Source organism: Mus caroli, unplaced genomic scaffold, assembly GCF_978045245.1.
Source record: "Mus caroli unplaced genomic scaffold, Mus_caroli_1 scaffold_17, whole genome shotgun sequence".
NCBI classification, from domain to species: domain Eukaryota; kingdom Metazoa; phylum Chordata; class Mammalia; order Rodentia; family Muridae; genus Mus; species Mus caroli.
The window spans coordinates 10,794,523-10,818,722 of record NW_028227272.1 but is presented as its reverse complement, the minus strand read 5'-3'; the positions used below and the strand labels follow the sequence as shown (position 1 = coordinate 10,818,722).

At 41.3% G+C, this 24,200-nt stretch overlaps 1 protein-coding gene and 1 pseudogene across 1 annotated transcript in view; one reads left to right on the top strand and one right to left on the bottom strand.

Moving 5' to 3' along the window:
• Positions 1 to 24,200, bottom strand: part of Bmerb1 (bMERB domain containing 1) — a 123,898-nt gene that overhangs the window by 65,590 nt on the left and 34,108 nt on the right. The window lies entirely within an intron of this gene.
• LOC110311772 (uncharacterized) lies at positions 1,206 to 2,208 on the top strand (annotated as a pseudogene).

Genomic DNA, 24,200 nt, shown 5'->3' with positions numbered 1-24,200 from the left:
CTCCAAAACTGACCATACAATCATTAGCAAATCAGACCTCAACAGATGTAAGAAGATTGAGATAATCTCACGCCTCCTAACAGATAACTACAGATTAAGGCTGGTCTTCAATAGCAAAAAAAAAAAAAAAAATAGGAAGCCCACATACAAATGGAAGCTGAGCAATGCCCTACTCAATGATAACTTGGTCAAGAAAGAAATAAGGAAAGAAATTAAAGACTTTTTAGAATTTAATGAAAATGAAGGTACAACATACCCAAACTCATGGGACACACTGAAAGCAGTGCTAAGAGGAAAATTCATAGCTCTGAGTGCCTCCAAAAAGAAACTAGAGAGAGCATACACTAGCAGCTTAACAGTACACCTGAAAGCTCCAGAACAAAAAGAAGCAAATACACCCAAGAGGAGTAGACAGCAGGAAATAATCAAACTCAGGGCTGAAATCAGCCAAGTAGAAACAAAAAGAACAATACAAGTAATCAACCAAACCAGGAGCTGGTTCTTTGAGAAAATCAACAAGAGAAACCCTTAGCCAGACTAACCAGAGGGTACAGAGACAGTATCCAAATTAGCAAAATAAAAAAGGAAAAGGGAGACATAACAACAGAAACTAAAGAAATTCAAAACACCATTAGATCCTACTACAGAAGCCTGTACTCAACACAACTGGAAAATCTGGATAAAACAAACAATTTTCTAGACAGATAACAAATACCAAAGTTAAATCAGGATCAGATAAACCATCTTAACAGTCCCATAACCCCTAAAGAAATAGAAGCAGTTATTAGAAGTCTCCTGACCAAAAAAACAAAACAAAACAAAAAAAACAAAAAACAAAAAACAAAAAAAACCCAGGACCAGATGGGTTTAGTGCAGAATTCTATCAGACCTTCAAAGAAGGCCTAATACCAATACTCTTCAAACTATTCCACAAAATAGAAACAGAAGGAACACTACTCAATTTGTTCTATGAAGCCACAGTTATGCTGATACCAAAACCTCACAAAGACCCAACAAAGGAAGAGAACTCCAGACCAATTTCCCTTATCAATATTGATTCAAAAATACTAAATAAAATTTTCACAAATTGAATCCAAGGACACACCAAAATGATCATTTACGAGTCACTAGCAGAGCGGTCAGGCAGAGACTCCTCTTGGTTTTTTTCCCTCCTGCCTGAGGATCTCCTACAGAGAGCTGCAACAATGCCCAAAAGAAAGGTTGCAGGTGATGCAAGCCAGGAGCCAAAGAGAAGATCAGCCCGACTGTCTCCTATGCCTGTTACCTTTACACTGGAGTTGAAACATAAAAGAGCACCAACTTCAAGGAAAACCAAGACCACAAACGTCATGGAAGAAAACAAAGATGCAGGTACCATACCAATTCCTGAAACTGAGCCAGAAGATGTTAAAGAAGAAGGCAATGTGGAAAATGCTGAAAATGGAGAAGCCAAGATTATTGAGGCACCCGTTCCTAAAATGGAAGCTGAGGAAGTAAAGGAACGTGTAAATGAAGACACTGAAGAAGATGGAGGAGAAAAGAAGGAAGCCGTGGCAGCAGAAGGCAAAGATGATGAGCTAGAAGCAAACATTCAAGATGTGGAGAAAGATGAAGATGGAAAAGAGCACGAACATACAGGTGAGGAGGTGGAAGATGGAAAAAATGGAAGAAGAAGGCCTAAAAGAGAAACCAGGTGCAGCTGAAAGCAAAGATGCAAAGGATGCCAAAGATGATGAAGAGAAAGGAGACAGTGAAAAAGGAGAAGATGGCAGAGAGGAAGGCGATGGGAAGAAGGAAGAAGAGAAAGATGACAAAGAAGGGGACTCTGAAACAGAGGAAGAAATAAAAGAACAGAAGAAAGAAACTGAGGAGGAGGATGGGAAGTGCAAAGAGGAGGAAATCAAAGAAGATAGAAAGGAAGATCTGCATAAGGAAGATGGAAAGGAGAAGGATGATGGAACAGAGGAGGGTAGAAAGGAGGAAGAAGAGCAAGAGGATGATGCAGGTGAAAGGAGTGATGAAAACAAGGTGGAAGAAGAAGAAGAAGAGGAAGAAGAAGAAGAAGAAGAAGAAGAAGAAGAAGAAGAAGAAGAAGAAGAAGAAGAAGAAGAAGAAGAAGAAGAAGAAGAAGAAGAAGAAGAAGAAAAAGAAGAAAACAAAGACTTCAAACAAGATGGAGAGAAAGAGGAGCCTCTGAGTGTTGTCTAAAACTGCCCTCTGTGAGATCATAATTAGGTAACATGTATCTTCCTGTTGTAATGTTAGTAGAGATAAATATTTTTATCAGATATTTTATAAACAGTGCTTTTCTTTAGCATCATTCAATCTTGGATCATCGTCATACAGGTTATTAGTTGCAAAACGCCTAACATGACACCTTTATACATTTTGTGATTATAGTAGTGCAAAATATAAAATGAATACTTGCAACTTTGTGAATATCATTGTGTGTAAGTTATGCATTAAATCTTTTGAGTTTCAATTTTATTCTTATACATGGTAATATTGCAGAGTAGGAGAATTCCAAAAGAAAGAATTTGGTACAACTTTGATGTAGTTCTTTAGGTTGCTTTTATAAAGAAGGTCAACTATTTTCAGGTAATGCTAAGAGTTAGAATTGCCTTACCAAATACAATTGTATTAGTAGCTTGGAAAGAATATAAAATTTTAATTTCCATTTTGAAGAAATTTGAATGTTTATTTCAGGAGGGCAGTTTTGACTATATGTGTATGCACAAAGTTTTGCTGGATTTATCATAATACAAGAGTTCCACAAAAAACCAAAAACCAACCAACCAACCAAACAAAAAAGATCATTCACCATGATTAAGTAGGATTCATCCCAGAGATGCAGGGATGTTTCAATATATGGAAATCCATCAATGTAATGCCGTACATAAACTCAAAGAAAAAAGCTACATGATCATTTCATTAGCTGCTGAAAAAGCATTTGACAAAATTTGACATCACTTCATATTAAAAGTATTAGAAAGATCAGGATTTCAAGGCCTATACCTAAACATAGTAAAAGCAATATACAGCAAACCAGTAGGCAACATCAAACTAAGTGGAGAGAAACTTGAAGCAATCCCACTGAGATGCCAAAGCTTTTAAATTCAGACTCCATTTAAGAGAACCTGACCTAAGTTTGAACTCAGGTAGACTAACAGGCTGGTACCTAGCATTAGTTTCCAGGTTGCCCCCCAACAGAACCTGAGCCTAGCTCTGGTCTCTAGGCTAATTAATCCCCAACAAGAGCAGAGTTTCCAGATTACACCTCCAACAAGACCAGTGTCTCCAGGTTATTCCCCCAACAAACCTGCACGTACCAGGTTACAAGCCCATCCCTTGCCTAACAATCACCAATGCAGAGGGAAACAGAAGTTAAGTTTATGATATGACCCCCAGCACCAGGCAATTATGTTAAAGGCCACAAGAGCTTTCCAATTAGATGTTTGCACAGGTATTCCCTGCTTGCTGCTTACTATAAAGCCTTGACCCAATAGACATTTGGGGCTCCTCCCACCACCTAAACGGTCCTGTGTGATGGCAGTGCACTGGTGGGGGTGGGGGGCAAGCTAGCTCGAAAAGAATAAAGACCCTGCTGTGAGTTACATCAGATTGGCTCCTTTGTTTGTTTTTGGGGATCACTAATATTTCCCTGGCACAACACCACTAAAATCAGGAACTAGACAAGGCTGCCCTCTCTCTCCCTATCTATTTAATATAGTGCTTGAAGTTCTAGCTAGAGCAATTAGACAACAAAAGGAGGTCAAAGAGATACAAATTGGAAAAGAAGAAGTCAAAATATCACTATTTGCAGATGATATGATAGTATACTTAAGTGACCACAAAAACTCCACCAGAGAACTCCTACAGCTGATAAACAACTTCAGCAAGTTGGCTGGATATAACATTAACTCAAACAAATCCTCTACTCAAAGGATAAACAGGGTGAGAAAGAAATTAGGGAAACAACACCCTTCACAATAGCCACAAACAATATAAAGTATCTTGGTATGACTCTAACCAAACAAGTGAAAGATCTGTATGTATGACAAGAACTTCAAGTCTCAGAAGAAAGAAATCAAAGAAGATCTCAGAATATGGACAGATCTTCCATGATCATGGCTTGGCAGGATTAATATAGTAAAAATGGCCACCTTGCCGAAAGCAGTCTACAGATTCAATGCAATCCCCATCAAAATTCCAGCTCAATTCTTCATAGAGTTAGAAAGAACAATTCTCAAATTCATTTGGAATAACAAAAGACCCTGGATAGAGAAAGCTATTCTCAAAAATAAAAGAACTTCTGGGGGAATCACCATCCGTGATCTCAAGCTGAACTACAGAGCAATAGTGATAAGAACTGCATGGTATTAGCACAATAACAGGCAGATAGATCACTGGAATAGAATTGAAGACCCAGAAATGAACACCTATGGTCACTTGATCTTTGACAAAGGAGCTAAAACCATTCAGTGGGAAAAAAGACAGCATTTTCAACAAATGGTGCTGGTTAAACAGGCAGTCAACATATAGAAGAATGCAAATTGATCCATTCTTATCTCCCAGTACAAAGCTTAAGTCCAAGTGGATCAAGGACCTCCACATAAAACCAGATACACTGAATCTAATAGAAGAGAAAGTGGGGAAAGCCTTAAACACATGGGCACAGGGGAAATTTTCCTGACAGAACATTAATGGCTTATGCTCTAAGATCAACAATACACACATGAGACCTCATAAAATTACAATGCTTCTGTAAGGCAAAGGACTCTGTCAATAGGACAAAACAGCAACCAACAAACTGGGAAAAGATCTTTACCAATCCTACATCTGAAAGAGGGCTAATATCTAATATATAGAAAGAACTCAAGAAATTAGACTCCAGAGAACCAAATAACCCTATTAAAAAATGGGAGCCGGGCGTGGTGGCGCACGCCTTTAATCCCAGCACTTGGGAGGCAGAGGCAGGCGGATTTCTGAGTTCGAGGCCAGCCTGGTCTACAAAGTGAGTTCCAGGACAGCCAGGACTATACAGAGAAACCCTGTCTCGAAAAACCAAAAAAAAAAAAAAAAAAAAAAAAAAAAAAATGGGAACAGAGCTAAACAGAGAATTCTCAACTGAGGAAACTTGAAGAGCTGAGAAGCACCTAAAGAAATGTTCAACATCCTTAGTCATCAGAGAAATGCAAATCAAAACAACCCTGAGATTCCACTTCACACCAGTCAGAAGACTAATCTCAAAAACCCAGGTGACAGCAGATGCTGGCAAGGATGTGGAGAAAGGAACACTCCTCCATTGTTGGTGGGATTGCAAGCTGGTACAACCACTCTGGATATCAGTCTGGCAGTTCCTCAGAAAATTGGACATAGTATTACCTGAAGACCCAGATATACCACTCCTGGGCATATACCCAAAAGATTCTCCACCATATAACAAGGACACATGCTCTGCTATGTTCATAGCAGCCTTATTTACCATAGCCAGAAGCTGGAAAGAACCCAGATGTCCTTCAACAGAGGTATTGATATAGAAAATGTGGTACATTTAAACAATTTACACAGCTCAGCTATTAAAACGATGAATTCATGAAATTCTTAGGCAAATGAATGGAACTAGAAAATATCATCCTGAGTGAGGTAACCCAATCACAAAAGAACAGACACGGTTTGTACTCACTGATAAATAAATGGATATTAGTGCAAAAGCTCTGAATACCCAAAATACAATTCACAGACCACATGAAGCTTAAGAAGAAGGATAACCAAAGTGTGAGTGCTTGGTCCTTCTTAGAAAGGGGAACAAAATACTAACGAGAGCAAATATGGAGACAAAGTGCAGAGCAGAGACTGAAGGAAAAGCCATCCAGAGACTGTCCCACCTGGAGATTCATCCCAGGTACACTCACCAAACTCTGACACTATTGTGCATGCTAAAGGATGCTTGCTGAAGGAGCCTGATATAGCTGTCTCCTGAGAGGCCCTGCCAGAGCCTTACAAATACAGAGTCAGATGCTGGCAGCTAACCATTGCACTGAGTGTGGGGACAGTGGAGGAGCTAAAGAAAGGACTGAAGGAGCTGAAGGGGTTTGCAGAAAGAACAATATCAACCAACCAGACCCCCCAGAGTTCCTAGGGACTAAGCCACTAACCAAAGAGTGCACACGGCTTCAGTTGCTTGTGTAGCAGAGAATGGCCTTGTCAGGTATCAATGAGAGGAGAAGTCCTTGGTCCTATGAAGGCTGGATAGATGCCCCAGTATAGGGGAATTGTGGGTGGGGAGGAGGGAGTGGGTGGGTTGGTGGAGGAACCCCCTCATCGAAGCAGGAGGAGGGTAATGGGACAGGGAAGGTTTCCAGGAGTCAGGGGAAACCGGGTAAGGGGATAACACTTGAAATGTAAATAATTTTTTTTCTTAAAAAAACAAAAGACATTAGTTGTCTGAGAAGATTGATAAAAAGGGCACACTAAGGATTTGGATTAAACCAGGGTTAAAGCTCATGCCTGTTTACATAAAAGAAGACTTCAAACCTCAGAAAGGCAGATCCAGGAAGTATTGAGGTGAGACCTTACAGGGTGCTCTTTGCTTCTTCCAAGCATGTGTGATGGAAACTAACATCCTAGGACACCCCCTCCTGGTATTTCCCCGAAGGCAGACACCCATCAGCTGCCAACAATGCTTAAGGAGCACAAATCATCTGAAGAGGCCAAGGAGGCTTAGAGGCTGGCTAGGGAAGATGGGTGCATTTCACAACTGAGTTCATTTACTGTTAGATGAGTATTACTGTCACAAAGCATCCAGGAGCTGAGTCACTTCTGGGGGAAGAAGCAGCTAAATCCATCTTTTTATCCCCAAATGCCACCCCAGGGGTACACGTGCCTCACGAGCACCACCAGCAGCAGCAGCAAACAAGACGAGTGCCAGGGACGGCTGAGATGGGCCCACAGGTTCAGCCATTTATCTTGAGAATCTTGTTACCCAGGAACAGAAAAAATGGGTAGAAGAAATTAACAATGGAGAAACTGCTGCTGGATTGATGAATCAACTGATTGAGTGAGTTTTTGAGACAGGGTTTCACTCTATAGCCCAGGTTAGCCTTTTAGTCCTCCAGCCTCAGCCTCCCTTGGGCTGGGATGTCAAACATGAGTCACTCTCAGTTTGAAACGTCTATGAACACAGGCTAGGAGAATAAATAGCTACAGTCCGAAGAACTCTCCCTTAGTGTAAGCTCAGGCTCAGGTGGCTAGGCTCTGCGTGCATCTTGCAGCCACTCACTCTCCATAGCTGCTACACAGGATGAAGGCTCGTTGTTCTTCTCAACAATCTGGGAAGTGGGTGCCTTCATCATAACCATCTCTTTCTAGTTGAATCTTAAAGACGTGGAGAGGTCATGAGTGATATGTCAAGGACAACTACTGCATGGCAGGGCTGGGAGTCCAATCCAGACTTGATTAGAAAGCCTTTGTGCTAGAGTGAAGAACTAGCAAAACTCTAGACCCTGTGCAGGAGTCACATGTTCCTACCAGGTTGGACATGTCACTCCAACACAAGTCCAAAGTGACAGGGCCAGTGGTCAAGGTGAAACTCCACATACCTACTAGTACTTTTATCACATTGACGCTGTTGTTGTCTTGGTGCGGTTTTGGGTTTTGATTTTGGTTTTCAGGTTTGTTTTATTTTGTTTTTAAGTGTTTGCAGTTATTATTGGGTTTGGTGCTAGGGTGTGGGGAGCCTAGAGACTCACATTTGGTTGGCAAATGTTTTACCACATTTAAATAAAATGTTTTTTAAAAAATCTTTAACTATAAATTCTAAAATGTACATGCATGATGCAGATGCCCATGGAGATCAGAAGAGGGTATTGAATCCCCTGTTTCTGGAGTTACAGGTAATTGTGAGCCACGTGTCACATGGGTGCTGAGAACCGGACGCCAGTCCTCTACAAGAGCAGCAAGCACTTGTAGCCACCTCTTTAGCCCCAGCTCATCATCTTCTTTAAGAATAAACTTAGCAACCTAATTAAACTCTAGTCCCTAAACCCACATCTCCATGGGAACATCTTCCTGACCTTGACCCATGAGAGGGTACATAGAGAATGTATCTAAGCCCAATTAAACCCTGGTAGCAGCCTACTCTTTACTGTTGTCAGCCACCCAAGTGAGAAAGCAGCTCATTTTAGGCCCCAAGCATTATCTCACAGCAGGTGCTGAGCAGCTATCCTCTCTCTCTCTAGTGTTAATTGAATGAGAAGCAAGCAGCCAGATGAATTTTAATGAATCATTCTTTTCCAAAGAGGTGAAGTAACTGCCTTTAATTTCAAAGCTCTTGGCTGCAATATTCCAGAGGCCTGTCTTGAGAAGGAGGACGAAGCTGGAGCCTAAAAGAAAGCAGAGTGCAGTCCAAAATTCATCTTTGGACTCTATGGCCTGTGAGGAAGACTGTGGCTGCAGAGCCATGAGGCCTCCACGCCCTTTCAGAAGTTGTTAGTCTCTATCTCAGCCTGAAGCACATTTTTTTTTCAGCTTCTCTGAATTTCTAGTTTCTCAGCTTCATCTGTCCTGTCCAAGCACATCAAGGGAATCCAAGGTGCATTGTGTCCCCCGAAGCCCCATGTGTTAAAGGCTTGGCTCCCAGAAGGGTGCTATCAGGAGGCAGTGAGCACAAAAGAAGTAGAGCTGTGGATTGGAGACTGTGGGTAGGGTAGCGAAACCCCAATCTTTCCTCTTCGTTTCCATCTACTTCTTACCCACAAGGAGAAAGCCATAAGCCCAAGGCAATGACTACACATTGACCCTCCAAAACTGAGCTAAAATAAAACTTTTAGTCTCTGTGAGTGTGTGTGTGTGTGTGCGTGCGTGCATGTGCACATATGAACATACACATGGGAACCAGAGTATAGCCTCAGGTGTTTCTCAGGAGCTACACACCTTGCTTTGTTTTGTTTTAATATTCTTTTTTGTTTTGTTTTGTTTTTGTTTTTGTATTTGTTTTTCGAGACAGGGTTTCTCAGTATAGCCCTGGTTGTCCTGAAACTCACTCTGTAGACCAGGCTGGCCTCGAACTCAGAAATCTGCCTGCCTCTGCCTCCCAAGTGCTGGGATTAAAGGCATGTGCCACCACGCCCGGCTCTCGTTTTAATATTCTTATTTAGATTTACTTATTTTATGTGTATGGTTATTTTGCTTGCTTGTATACCAAATGTGTGCCTTGTGCATGCAGAGAGGCCAGAAGAGGGAGTCAGAACCCTTGGAACTGGAGTTACAGATGGTTGTGAACTGCTATGTGGAAACCAAACCCCGATTCTGTGCAAGAGCAGCTTACCTACGGAGCCATCTCTCCCACTCCAACTTGTTTCTTGTTTCTTGTTTTGTTTGTTTGTTTTGTGTTGGTGTTTGAGACAAGATCTCTTTTTGTCCTGAAACTCACCAAGCAGGCTAGGCTGGCTGTCCAGAGAGCCCCAGTGACTGTTGTGTCTCCATCTCCCAGTGCTGGGATTATAATCTTAACAATATAATCTTACACACCTTTTTATGTTTGTGCTGAAGATCCAAACTTGGAGCCTCATGCGTGCACAGCAAACACTGAACCATCTCCTCAGTTCCCATCTTGTTCTCTGTATAAGTTGCTTTGCCTCATATATTCATTACAATAACAAAAACCTGGTTGAGTGTATAGTCAGCATTGTAATTAGGGTAGAGGGAAAAGACTTGGACCCAAATCCTCTCTGAATTTTTGTAACTGCTGACATGACCTGCTTGCTAAGCCCCAGTATTGAACTCTGTGTGGTACCATATCTGTCTGCCTATTTTTGGTTGCATGACACCTTGGTGACATTTATGACACAAGGTCCGGCTTGTTCTGAACACCCTCTCCAGGGCAAAGATTTATCACCACGTAGAATGTTCCTAAGATTTTGTGGCAGACAGAAGGTGCAGCTCCCAAGTGGGATTTCCAAAAAGGCTTCTTGTGAATAATGTATGTGTTACCTCTGAGCTGGCACTCTAAATGAGATGACGCTTGAGTCCTGGTGGATTCTTGGAGCATGTGTAATGTCATTTTGCATTATTCAATGTCCTTCCTTTCCCCAACACTTCCAGATGACCTTCAGTGAGTCACTGGGCCACTCTGCCACAGTTCTAGGCCCAGTGAGAGGGGCTCAGACTGATTCCTGAGGCCAGTTGGGACCATGCAAGTTAATGTCTAAGACAGCTACGCTGGCTCAGTCAGCAGAGTGCTCATCCACCATGCAAAGTTCTTAGCATTAACCAGACATGGTGGTGTGTGCCTGTAGCCCAAGGCTTAGGTGGGTGAGGGCAGGAAGCAAGTTTGAGGCCAGCCTGGACTACCTGAGATTCCACCTCAAAAACAAAGTAAATGAAATAGAAAGAGAGCGTATGTTCTTCTGGCTGTTTAGTTAAAACTGTGGAAACAACCCTATAATAAGATAATTGGCCAATTAGGACAGCATAAACAACTAACCACATGATGGTTCACTGTATTACTCATGGGTTTGTTTTTTAATTTCAATTTCCTTCATGAATCCAGACAATTTTAAATCCATCCTGAGCTGTGAATCAAGAATTTTTTACAACTCCCCAATTTCCAATTTGCATACCAACTCATGAATTAGCAGAAGGCCCTGGTCATGCAGGGATGGTTAGGAAACCAAGTAGTACCTCAGAAAACTGTGCTTGGTTGGGGCTATAATGGGGATCTGGGAGAAAGAGACTCTGAAAGAGAGATTAGCAGTTTCTTTAGACATTTTAGGCGTGAATGACTTCATAGCTTCTGCTTCCTGTGTTTCTGTGCAGAGGGAGGTGCTGCCAAGCTTTTTTTCACACAGTGCCACTGGATCGATGAATGGATGGGGCTGAGCCCCAGGAAGCAAGAGCACCTCACGACACACACCCTAGCATCACAGTTGACTTTTAAATCTGGGACTGAAGCTCTGGTCCAGGTCTGAGTGAAGAGTGCCTTGCTTGGTACTTCTTGAGGTGAACACCTGTCACTGTGGGGTGTCACTGTCTCAGTTTAACAGAGCAAAGAGAGAAAAGATACCGAGTCTAGATGATGAAGTCATTTCCAGTAAAACTAGGATCAGAATGGCAAGGAGACGGGTTGTCAGTAAAGTGCCTTGACACAAACACAAGGACATGACTAAGCCCTAGAAACCCTCAAGAAATAAATGCTGGGTATGGCCGCACATGCTTGTCTGTGTTCTCAGGTAGAGCCAGCCAGACTAGCAGGGTCACTCATTCTGGAACCTGTTTCAGAAGCACAAAACGAGGAAGGACACCTGACCTTGACCTCTCTGTGTGAACCTGGGCATGTACACGTGTACACGCACACACATATAAAAACAAAGCACCACCATCACCCTACTAAAACCAAAGTGAGCTGAAAGGACGAGTTACACTGGGGCTGCTTGGTTACACTTGGGGAAGGGTGGGTAAGCCTAGACTCTGACGTGGGTGTGAGTGGAATATGCTGCCCACAATACCCAAGTCTAGAAAACTCCAGCATGAACTACTGAGAGCCCACGTCAGGAAAAGCTATTTTGAGTCCAGCTGGGAAGTTTGGCTCCCATAAGTGTATAAAATCATGCATGGTGGCACACACACCTATAGACTTTGTACTCTGAAAATGGAGGCAGGAGAAGTTCAAGTTATCTTTGACGTCATAGCAAGTTTGAGGCCAGACTGGACTATATTCGACCTTGTCTCAAAACGAGACAAGTGGGGGAGAGGGGAGGAGACAGTCTACAAAAGTGGGGTCTGGACACTCTGACCTAGAGGCTGATCCAACCCACCACCTGCCTTTCTTGTTCAGCCTATGAATCACAAATGCTTGAGGGAGAAAAACAATTAAGATGTGAAAACGGCACAGAATTCTGACTTTAGTGCCCATAAAGGAAGTGTCAATGGAACAGGGCCATGCACATTTGTCATATATCGTCTTAACTGCTGTTCTATGCTACAACAGAACAGAGTATCTCGGTGGGATACTCTGAAACAAAACTATTTACTACCAAGTCTTGAAGAGAAGGTCCCTCTCCTAAGTGAGCCAGTCATTGTATTCTGTATTCAAGAACATTCATCACAGACTGAATAGGTGATAGTTTAGTCAATAAAATGACCTAAGTTCCACTCCCGGAACCCAACTGAGAAAGGCAGGTGTGGTAGCATGGGCTTATTGCCCAGCCCTGGGAGACAGACACAGATCCTCTGTGGTTCACTGGCCGAACCAAACAAGTGAGTTCCAGGCCAGTGAAAACTACCCTGCCTCAAAATACCAAAATGGGGAGCAACAGAGAAGACATGAGAGGTTGACCTCTGGCTTCCAAATGTACACACACACACACTCTCTCACACATTCAGAGGCACACACGTGTGCAAATATGTACAAATACACATGTATGTGCATACACATGCACATAACCACCTCTAAATTGTTTCTTATAAACTAAGGTATTAACAATTTTTAAAAATCCATTCATACTGCAGTGGCAAACAATGAAATAGCTGATATTTCTTGCCAGGTCAAATGGGCAAGATTGCTAGTATTCATATAAGCCTTCTGATTGAGGTTATGAAGCAAAAGTGCCATCTAGAATTTAAATAATAATATCCACAGCAACAGTGATGGAATATTCAATTTTATAATAGTCACTTAACCCCATTCTTATGGTGTCACAAACTACATCAGCTGTATTCTGCATAATCTTAAAAATATTCTAAGCCCTAATTGAAATGACTTTGACAATACTCATAGCAACCATTACTTTTAATTAACTTTCTGTTATGTATGTATGCGTATGTTTGTGTGCATAATAAGGGTCATACATGCGATAGGACATGTATGGAGTCTGAAGATAGCTTTTATAGAGTGGATTTTCTCTCCACTTTTATGTGTGTTTTGGGAATTGAACTTGGATCAATAGGTTTGTGAAGCAAGCTTTTACCCCCTGAGCTATCCCACTAACCCTGTGATTGCTGTAATTTTCTTTTTAAAGCCTTTGCCATGTTCCAGAAAGCATCATCAGCACTTTCTGTTTCTCTGTACACTTAACAACCCTAGTCAGGCAGGGTTGTTAAGTGATCAGGCAGTTCTCTTGGCCCATTTTGTACATGACAAAACTAAGGCAGATGATGTCAGGTCTCAGGGCCAGTGAATGCTGGCAGCAATATTCACATTGCATTATCACCTAGAAACTAGACTCTACTATGGTGCAGACAGTGTCAACGATGGAGACTGCTCTAGTCTGCAACGAAATTAGTAGTATGATCCCGAAGTAGAAACTTATGGTTTCTTTGGAGACTCAGTTGTGTCATGTGATGTTTTTCTGGAAGCTGTCTTCTGAGAGGATGTTTTGCTGAGAACAGACTTGTGGTGTTTTTCTGGAAGCTGCCTGAGAAAAGGGTGATGTTTTGGTAGAGTGGACTCTGGAGAGCGTGTGATGCTTGGAAAGGATGTAAATATAACCTAACAGGCAGTGGATGATACAGTGGCATTAGCTCGCCTTGCCACTCTGCTTGTTTTCACTGGGTTTTGCTGACACTGGTCTTCACTGACAATGCTGTGGCATTGGTTCACCCTGCCTAATTTGCTGATCATCATTTGTTGTGACTCCATAGAGAGAAATTCTCATGATATTCTGGTGGCTTCTTGCTGCTTGTGTGGACTCAGGCCAATTGGCAGAGCCTCTGGATTGAACTGCCATTGCGGATCTGTTAGTGGTGTTTGTGACTGCATGGAGCTACCACTGCTCATTCATGTGAACTGAGCTACTGATATCCTGACAACAAAGATTGGAATTGCTCCAAAGAACCATTTCTAAACAGGTCACATCTTCCTTTGCCCTATCTCTGGTAAGTGGTGGGATAGAAGAGAGGTTAAATCACTTAAGAACCCTTTTTAAAGTAGGTTTTGAAAAATCTCAGCCTACATGATACAACATATCCTTTTGCATTCTTCTGCTCATTTTAATTTGGGCAGTAGTACTTCACACTGAACTGAGTTCTGCATCCCTGGTATGATGATTAATATCCTAACAACTTTACAAGAGTCAGCTTCACCTAGGAGACAAACCTCTGGCAATGTCTGTGAGAGTGTTCCTCCACAGGCCCATGAAAGGCCCTCCACCTCCCAAAGTTCCTGAAACTACCAGTTAAGCCTTTAAAACTTAAATCCTTGGGGCACATACATTGCCCAGTGAAAAGCAAAACAACCTGGCCATTTTCATATTCCCTGAATCACCCACATGGGTTCCTCACATGATGGCTTTGCTGGGCTTATTTCCTTGGCTGGGCATGAACTAGGCCAGCTTCCATGACAACAGGCTTGCAGATGAGCAGACTGGTTTAAATTCCTAGAATGGTTCTCAGGACAATCTGGGGGCAACAAATTGCCTTTGGGTCTCACTTAGGTTTCTCTTACTCTTACTTGTTTGCTTCCTTTACTTTCTTTCTGAAAAGATCTGCCCCATTTCCCTCCAATGACTCAGTTGGTTGTCTTCCACTCAGGAGGGGTTTTGGGGAGATGGTGTCTTATAGCCAATTACAGAAATGACCAAAGTAGCAACAAACGCTGTAGGAGTTTCCTCTCAAAGTGGAGGTAGTTCTAGGGTCCTTCTCTGATGGAATTAAGAAAGTAGACAGAGAAAAAGAGGCTTGGCTTCCTGACACTGGTGGAGGAGTGGTTATAACTGAGGTTTGAATCAGTGTTGGTATGTCCTTTTACAGAGGTTTGAGTGGCCAGGCCATTAGAATACCTCTGAGTGCAGCTCCCCAGCCCAGAGACTATCTATTCTCTCACCTCTCCCTGCATCCATTTCCTTTAAGGAATGAGAGGTGACACAGAATCTGACCAATCAGAATCCTCTATCACCAGCTGCTTCCTTTCTCTCTATCATAGCACCAGTTCAGGCTGGGAAAATTAGCCAAGTCTAAGTTAAGAGGCAAACTCAGCACCTACCTCCATCTCTCTCTCCTGCTAGTGTAATACTCTCCTTCAGTATAAAATCATAAGAACAGCTGTAACTAATTTGCAAAAGATCCTCAAAATTGGCCCTGTGGATGTTCCTTTATAGGAAAGAGTCGGGAGGGTCACTGGCCTCTCAAGATTCTAGCCACCCCAGCCAGCACCTCTCAGCCAGCTGTGTTTAAGTAATTATGCAATAAGTGCCTGCAGCCTCATTATCATCTTGGGAGGTGCTGGAGTGTACAGAGGCTTGAAGTTTAGCTGAAGTTAGTATGGTGTCAGTGCACCTGTGGGGAAGTTGTCATCCATGCTGGATGAGACTTTTTGATGGTAAACCTGCTTTGGGGTCACCCATTCCCCTGTAAATAACCCCTCACAATAAACTCTTTGGTTCCCAAATGGTGCTGGCCCAACTGGTGGTTAGCCAATTACAGAAATGACCAAAGTAGCAACAAACGCTGTTGGAGAGTTTCCTCTCAAAGTGGAGGTAGTTCTAGGGTCCTTCTCTGATGGAATTAAGAAAGTAGACAGAAAAAAAGAGGCTTGGCTTCCTGACACTGGTGGGGGAGTGGTTATAAATGAGGTTTGGATCAGGAATACCAAATGGCTGAGAAGCACCTCAAAAAATGTTCAACATCCTTAATCATCAGGGAAATGTAAATCAAAACAACCCTGAGATTCCACCTCACACCAATCAGAATGGCTAAGATCAAAAATTCAGGTGACAGCAGATGCTGGCGAGGATGTGGAGAAAGAGGAACACTCCTCCATTGTTGGTGGGATTGCAAGCTTGTACAACCATTTGGAAATCACTTTGACTGGCGGCTCCTCAGAAAATTGGACATAGTACTACCGGAATATCCAGCAATCCCACTCCTGGGCATATACCCAGAAGATGTTCCAACTTGTAATAAGGACACATGCTCCACTATGTTCATAGCAGCCTTATCTATAATAGCCAGAAGCTGGAAAGAACCCAGATGTCCCTCAATAGAGGAATGGGTACAGAAAATGTGGGACATTAACACAATGGAGTATACTCAGCTATTAAAAACAATGAATTTATGAAATTCTTAGGCAAATGGATGGATCTGGAGGGTATGATCCTGAGTGAGGTAACCCAATTACAGAAGAACACACATGATGTGCATTCACTGATAAGCATATATTAGCCCAGAAACTTAAAATATCCAAGATACAATTTGCAAAACTCATGAAACTCAAGAAGAAGGAAGACCAATGAGTGGATACTTGTTCCTTCTTAGAATGGGGAACAAAATACCCATGGAAGGAGTTACAGAGACAACGTCGGAGCTAAGACTGAAGGAAGGACCATCCGGAGACTGTCCCACCCAGGGATCCATCCCATATATAACCACCAAACCCAGACACTATTGCATATGCCAGCAAGATTTTGCTGACAGGACCCTGATATAGCTACCTCTTGTGAGGCTATGCCAGTGCCTGGCAAAAACAGAAGTGGATGCTCACAGTCATCTACTGGATGGAACACAGGGCCCCTAATGAAGAAGCTAGAGAAAGTACCCAAGGAGCTAAAGGAGTCTGCAACTCTATAGGAGGATCAACAATATCAACTAGCTAGTAACACCCAGAACTATATATCTAGTTGCATATGTGGCAGAGGATAGCCTAATTGGCCATCAATGGGAGGAGAGGCCCTTGGTCTTGAGAAGATCATATGCCCCAGTACAGGGGAATGCCAGGGCCAGGAAGCGGGAGTGAGTGGGATGGGGAGCAGGGCGGGGGGGGGGGGGTATAGAGAACTTTCGGGATAGCATTTAAAATGTAAATGAAGAAAATATCTAATAAAAATAAATAAATTTTAAAAAGAAGGAGAAGAGGACTTTATAAGCTACTCTTATTCTGAGATGAATACTTTTCAAAATCATCACAGCCAATGAACCAGAATCTTACCCTCACCTAACGTCTGTGCCACCCTCCAAGCAGAACCATTGTTCATTGAAACAGTTGATGAATGACTTCATGGATAGATCATCTTAATACACACACCATTTCCTGAATGAATGTAACCTGTTCCCTGAGGGCTGAGAATGACAATAATCACTCAAGTCAAATAGCTTTGACCATAGCAGGAAATCTGTATCCAAAAATCGTGCCTACAATTCATTTCTTGGCGCAGGAGAACTGTCAACTCTTAGCTTATCTACTGTGGAGGTAAAATCCTTTGGTGATGTGAGGGACATTCAAGTACAGCCTTATTACAATGAACTCCAATGTCCAAAAACTGTTCATATTCTGTGTTTGTACTGCAGTAAGGGCCAATATTTTAAGCTCTACTAAAACCAAAACAAACAAAAAGACTTTTATCTATTTGTGTTCATTTAAAAAACTAAAAGTGATATATTATTTTAAAATACCATAGTTAACAGATTTAGAGTTATTTAAAATTTTATATTGAGAAAAACGTATGTATTTCATCATGCTACAACGTTTCTGCCTAATCTATATCTCCAACCGTCTAGAGAGGAAAGAGTGTTCATGGTTTAACTCAAAGCCACAGCATTTGCTCTGACTTGAGGGCATGACTCTACTCCAGCTGTTTTACAGACATCTGTTACCTGCTTTTTCTAAAATGAGGATTTCAGTACAGATTACAAACAATCATAATATAAGTTTAAGGGAATCAAGAAAGTTATAAGACTTTGTTCTGCCTTGAACAGGTCAAACAGACTCCAGATAAGTACTCCTGTCAATCAAAAGCCTGTTGATTGCTCCAAATATAAAAGTTTCCTTTAAGTATTTAGCTTCTGTCCCTAGTATATATCTGCTTTGGCAGAATTCCACTTGGCTAGTAGACACTACCCAGAAATCAGCTGTGGACTACAAACTGATCCAAAGGGGATCTACACCACATCAACCCTAGGTAGTCCTATAAAATTAGAAAGCCCTGGACTTGGTGAAAGCTGACGTGGACCAGTCTAGCCAATGTGATTTCCCCCTGTCTCTTCAGCTGGGTCAGCAAATCAGATGCTTCAGTTGAGAATTCTTTGTTTAGCTCTGTACCCCATTTTTAATGGGGTTATTTGGTTTTCTGGAATCCAATTTCTTGAGTCTTTTATATATATATTGGATTTTAGTCCCCTATCTGATTTAGGATTGGTAAAGATCTTTTCCCAATCTGTTGGTGGCCTTTTTGTCTTATTAACAGTGTCCCTTGCCTTACAGAAGCTTTGCAATTTTATCAGGTCTCATTTGTCGATTCTTGATCTTACCCTACAAGCCATTGCTGTTCTGTTCAGGATTTTTTCCCCCTGTGACCATACCTTCGAGGCTTTCCCCCCACTTTCTCCTCTATAAGTTTTAGTGTCTCTGGTTTTATGTGGAGTTCTTTGATCAACTTACACTTGAGCTTAGTACAAGGAGATAAGAATGGATCAATTCGCATTCTTCTACATGATAACTGCCAGTTGAGCCAGTACCATTTGTTGAAAATGCTGTCTTTTTTCCACTGGATGGTTTTAACTCTGTCAAAGATCAAGTGACCATAGGTGTGTGGGCTCATTTCTGGGTCTTCAATTCTATTCTATTGATCTACCTGTCTGTCACTGTACCAGTACCATGCAGTTTTTATCAGAATTGCTCTGTAGTACAGCTTAAGATCAGGCATGGTGATTCCACCAGAGGTTCTTTTATTATTGAGAATAGTATTTGCTATCGTAGATTTTTTGTTATTCCAGATGAATTTGCAAATTGCCCTTTCTAACTCAGTGAAGAATTGAGTTGGAATTTTGGTGGGGATTGCATTGAATCTGTAGATTGCTTTCGGCAAGATAGCCATTTTTACTATTTTAATCCTGCCAATCCATGAGCATCAAAGATCTTTCCATTCTCTGAGATTTTCTTTGGTTTCTTTCTTCAGAGACTTGAAGTTCTTATCATACAGATCTTTCATTTGCTTAGTTAGAGTCACACCAAGGTATTTTATATTATTTGTGACTATTGTGAAGGGTGTTGTTTCCCTAATTTCTTTGTCAACCTGTTTATCCTTTGTGTAGAGAAAGACCACTGATTTGTTTGAGTTAATTTTATATCCAGCTACTTCACTGAAGCTGTTTATAATGTTTAGGAGTTCTCTGGTGGAATTTTTAGGGTCACTTATATATAGTATCATATCATCTGCAAATAGTGATATTTTGACTTCTTCCTTTCCAATTTGTATCCCCTTGATCTCCTTTTGTTGTCTAATGGCTCTGGCTAGGACTTCAAGTACTATATTGAATAGGTAGGGAGAAAGTGGGCAGTCTTGTCTAGTCCCTGATTTTAGTTGGATTGCTTCAAGTTTCTATCCATTTAGTTTGATGTTGGCTACTGGTTTGCTTTATATTGCTTTTATTATGTTTAGGTATCAGCCTTGAATTCCTGATCTTTCCAAGACTTTTATCATGAATGGGTGTTGGATTTTGCCAAATGCTTTCCCAGCATCTAACGAGATGATCATGTGGTTTTGTCTTTGAGCTTGTTTATATACTGGATTATGTTGATGGATTTCCATATATTAAACCATCCCTGAATCCCTGGAATGAAACCTACTTGGTCAGGATGGATGATCATTTTGATGTGTTCTTAGATTCATTTTTCGAGAATTTTATTGAGTGCTTTTGCATCGATACTCATAAGGAAAATTGGCCTGAAGTTCTCTTTCTTTGTTAGTTCTTTGTGTGGTTTAGGTATCAGAGTAATTGTGGCTTCATAGAATGAGTTGGGTAGAGTACCTTCTGTTTCTATTTTGTGGAATAGTTTGAGAAGAACTGGAATTAGGTCTTCTTTGAAGGTCTGATGGAACTCTGCACTAAACCCCATCTGGTCCTGGGCTTTTTTTGGTTGGGAGACTATTAATGACTGCTTCTATTTCTTTAGGGGATATAGGACTGTTTGTTTAGGTCATTAATCTGATTGGTACCTGGTATTTGTGTAGAAATTTGTCCATTTTATCCAGGTTTTCCAGTTTTGTTGAGTATAGCCTTTTGTAGTAGGATGTGATGATGTTTTGGATTTCCTCATATTCTGTTGTTATGTCTCCCTTTTCATTTCTGATTTTGTTAATTAGGATGCTGTCCCTATGCCCTCTGGTTAGTCTGGCTAAGGGTTTATCTATCTTGTTGATTTTCTCAAGCTCCTGGTTTGGTTGATTCTTTGTATAGTTCTTTTTGTTTCCACTTGGTTGATTTCAAGTTGAAACAAAATAATCAACCTGAGCTTGATTATTTCCTGCTGTCTGCACCTCTTGAGTGAATTTGTTTCATTTTGTTCTAGAGCTTTTAGGTGTGCTGTCACACTGCTTGTGTATGCTCTTCCCAATTTCTTTTTGGAGGCACTCAGAGCTATGAGTTTTCCCCTTAGGACTGCTTTCATTGTGTTCCATAAGTTTGGGTATGTTGTGATTTCTTTTTCATTAAATTCTAAAAAGTCTTTAATTTCTTTCTTTATTTCTTCCTTGACCAAGTTATCATTGAGTTATCATTCAACTTCCATGTGTATGTGAGCTTTCTATTATTTATGTTGTTATTCAAGATCAGCCTTAGTCTGTGGTGATCAGATAAGATGCATGGGATTATTTCAATATTTTTCTATCTGTTGAGGCCTGTTTTGTGACCAATTATATGGTCAATTTTGGAGATGGTACAATGAGGTGCTGAGAAGAAGGTATATCCTTTTGTTTTAGGATAAAATTTTCTATAGATATCTTTTAAATCCATTTAGTTCATAACTTCGGTTTTTTTCACTGTGTCCCTGTTTAGTTTTTGTTTCCAGGATCTGTCCATTAATGAGAGTGGGTGTTGAAATCTTTCACTATTATTGTGTGTGGTGCAGTGTGTGTTTTGAGCTTTACTAAAGTTTCTTTAATGAATGTAGATACCCTTGCATTTGGAGCACAGTTGTTCAGAATTGAGAGTTCATCTTGCTAGATTTTAACTTTGATGAGTATGAAGTGCCCCTCCTTGTATTTTTTGATAACTTTGGGTTGCAAGTCGATTTTATTCAATATTAGAATGGCTACTCCAGCTTGTTTCTTCAGACCATTTGCTTGGGAGATTGTTTTCCAGCCTTTTACTCTGAGGTAGTGTCTGCCTTTGTCCCTGAGGTGGGTTTCCTGTATGCAGCAAAATGTTGGGTACTGTTTATGTAACCAGTCTTTTAGTCTATGCCTTTTTATTGGGGAATTGAGTCCATTGATATTAAGAGATATTAAGGAAAAGTAATTGTTGCTTCCTGTTATTTTTGTTGTTAGAGTTGGAATTCTGTTCTTGACGCTATCTTCTTTTAGTTTTGTTGAAGGATTACTTTCTTGCTTTTTCTAGGGCATAGTTTCCCTCCATGTGTTTTCCCTTTATTATCCTTTGAAGGGCTGGGTTTGTGAAAAGATATTGTGTAAATCTGGTTTTGTCATGGAATACTTTGGTTTCTCCATCTATGGTAATTGAGAGTTTGACTGGGTATAGTAGCCTGGGCTGGCATTTGTGTTCTCTTAGGGTCTGTATAACATCTGCCCAGGATCTTCTGGCTTTCATAGACTCTGGTGAGAAGTCTGGTATAATTCTAATAGGTCTGTCTTTATATGTTACTTGACCTTTTCCCCTTACTGCTTTTAATATTCTATCTTTATTTAGTGCATTTGTTGTTCTGATTATAATGTGACAGGAGAAATTTCTTTTCTGGTCCAGTCTATTTGGAGTTCTATAGGCTTCTTGTATGTTCATGGGCATCTCTTTCTTTAGGTTAGGGAAGTTTTCTTCTATAATTTTGTTGAAGATGTTTACTGGCCCTTCAAGTTGAAAATCTTCATTCTCATCTACTCCTATTATCCTTAGGTTTTGTCTTCTCATTATGTCCTGGATTTCCTGGATGTTTTGAGTTAGGATCTTTTTGCATTTTTTTGATTGTCCTGTCCATGTTTTCTATGGAATCTTCTGCACCTGAGATTCTCTCTTTCATCTCTTATATTCTGTTGGTGATGCTTGCATCTATGGCTCCTGATTTCTTTCCTAGGATTTCTATCTCCAGGGTTGTCTCCCTTTGTAATTTCTTTATTGTTTCTATTTCCATTTTTAGATCCTGGATGATTTTGTTCAATTCCATCACCTGTTTGTTTGTGTTCTCCTGTAATTATTTAAGGGATTTTTGTGTTTCCTCTTTAAGGAGTTCTACCTGTTTAGCTGTGTTCTTCTGTATTTCTTTAAGGGAGTTATTAATGTCCTCCTTAAAATCCTCTACCAGCATCATGAGATATGATTTTAAATCTGAATCTTGCTTTTCAGGTATGTTGGGGTATCCAGGATTGGCTGAGGTGAGAGTGCTGGGTTCTGATGATGCCGAGCAGTCTTGGTTTCTGTTAGTAAGATTCTTAGGTTTGCCTTTCGCCATCTGGTAATCTCTGGTGTTAGATGTTCTAGGTGTCTCTAGCTGAATCTTGTTCCTCCTGTGAGTCTGTTAGTCTCTGTCAGCACACCAGGGAGATCAGCTCTCTCCTGAGTCCCAGGGATCAGAGCACTCCCTGGAAGCAAACTCTCCTCTGGCTGGGAAGGTGCACCTCCTGGCCGAGGATGAAGGCCTGAAGGGACCCTGTCCAAGAAGCTCTGTTGCTTCTGTGGCCTGTGTCTCTCCTGGGCAGACCAGCCTCAGAGAGACCCCGATAGAAAATGGTGATCACACCTGAGTCCTGGTGTCAGAGTACTCCCTGGAGGCAAGCTCTCCTCTGGCAGGGGAGGTGCACCGAGGCCTGAAGATCAGCTCCACCTCCTGGCTGAGGATGAAGGCCTGAAGGGACCCTGTCCAAGAAGCTCTGTTGCTTTTGCGACCTGTGTCTCTCCTGCGCCGCCCAGCCTCCACAGGTCATACTTTCAATGCATTACAATTGTTTTCATCCACCCCACCCCATAGATAAAGAATGCTAAGACCTTATCAAGGATTTGAGAGGGGCACATAAGACAACTGGGGAATACTGGACTAGCATGTCTCTATGCTTAAAAGCCACCTTATAGTAAAAACAAATTAAGCTCATTCCTGTTTATGATTAAATCTGTATTTCTCAAATATTAGGCTATATCAAATCTTAATTACAAATGATTCTGTACTGCCTTTTGGGGGGTAACCTTTTTTACTCTGTGTAAAGGTATGTCTCTGTATTTTCATTTGTTAGTTCTGTACTGTCAGAGAGCTGGCAGGATTCTGGTGTTGTCATTTCTATGGTCCATCATCAGGTTTTCTATTTTATAAATATTCATCTTTCTCACCTGCCTAAAGGCAATCTAGAGATGTACCAGAGGTTGTCTCACTGCTAAGTGGTTGTAATAAAGGGCTGACAGCTGACTGTTATCTTTTATTTATTATTACTGTGTGTGTTTCAGACAAGGTCTCACTGTGTAGTCACCTCTGGCCTAGAATTCTCTATACAGAGTAGACAGACTAGCCTCAAATTTATAGAGGTCCTTCTGCCTCTGCCTGAGATTAAAGATGTGCACCAACACACCAGGCTTACAAATTTTCTGGAAACAAATAAAAAACTAGAAAATCCCAACAAATAATCTCCAGGGAAAAAAAGGTTATTACAAAAACAAAATGATGCCTGATTGGTAGCTTACAATTGTAATCTTAGCACTCAGGAAGATGAAGCAGGAGGATTGTCATGAGTTTAAGGCCAGCCTAGACTACACAGTGAGTTCAAACCCAGCCTGGGCTATGGAGTGAGACCCTGTACTTCTTTTAAACAAGGAAATTATAAGAATGAAACACCTAATCAAAATTAGGTCACCAGAAGGGTTCAGCAGTAGATTTAACAGGATAAAATCAATGAACTTAAGGGAAGTTGAGTAGTATTAGCCAATCTAACCACAGAGAAAACAAATATCCAGGGGAGGTACACACCTGAAATCTTAGCACTTTGGTAGTTGTAGCAGGAGGACTAAGAGTTCAAGGCCAGAATAGTGTGAGTTCAAACAAATCTAAGCTCCCCACTGAGACCTTGCTCTAAACAAGTAAGTAATCAGTCTCAGGGCCCCATAGGATAATAACAAGAGTAAGTGCTTCGGGCTGGTGAGATGGCTCAGTGGGTAAGAGTACCTGACTGCTCTTCCAAAGGTCCGGAGTTCAAATCCCAGCAACCACATGGTGGCTCACAACCATCCGTTGTGACTCCCTCTTCTGGTGTGTCTGAAGACAGCTACAGTGTACTTAC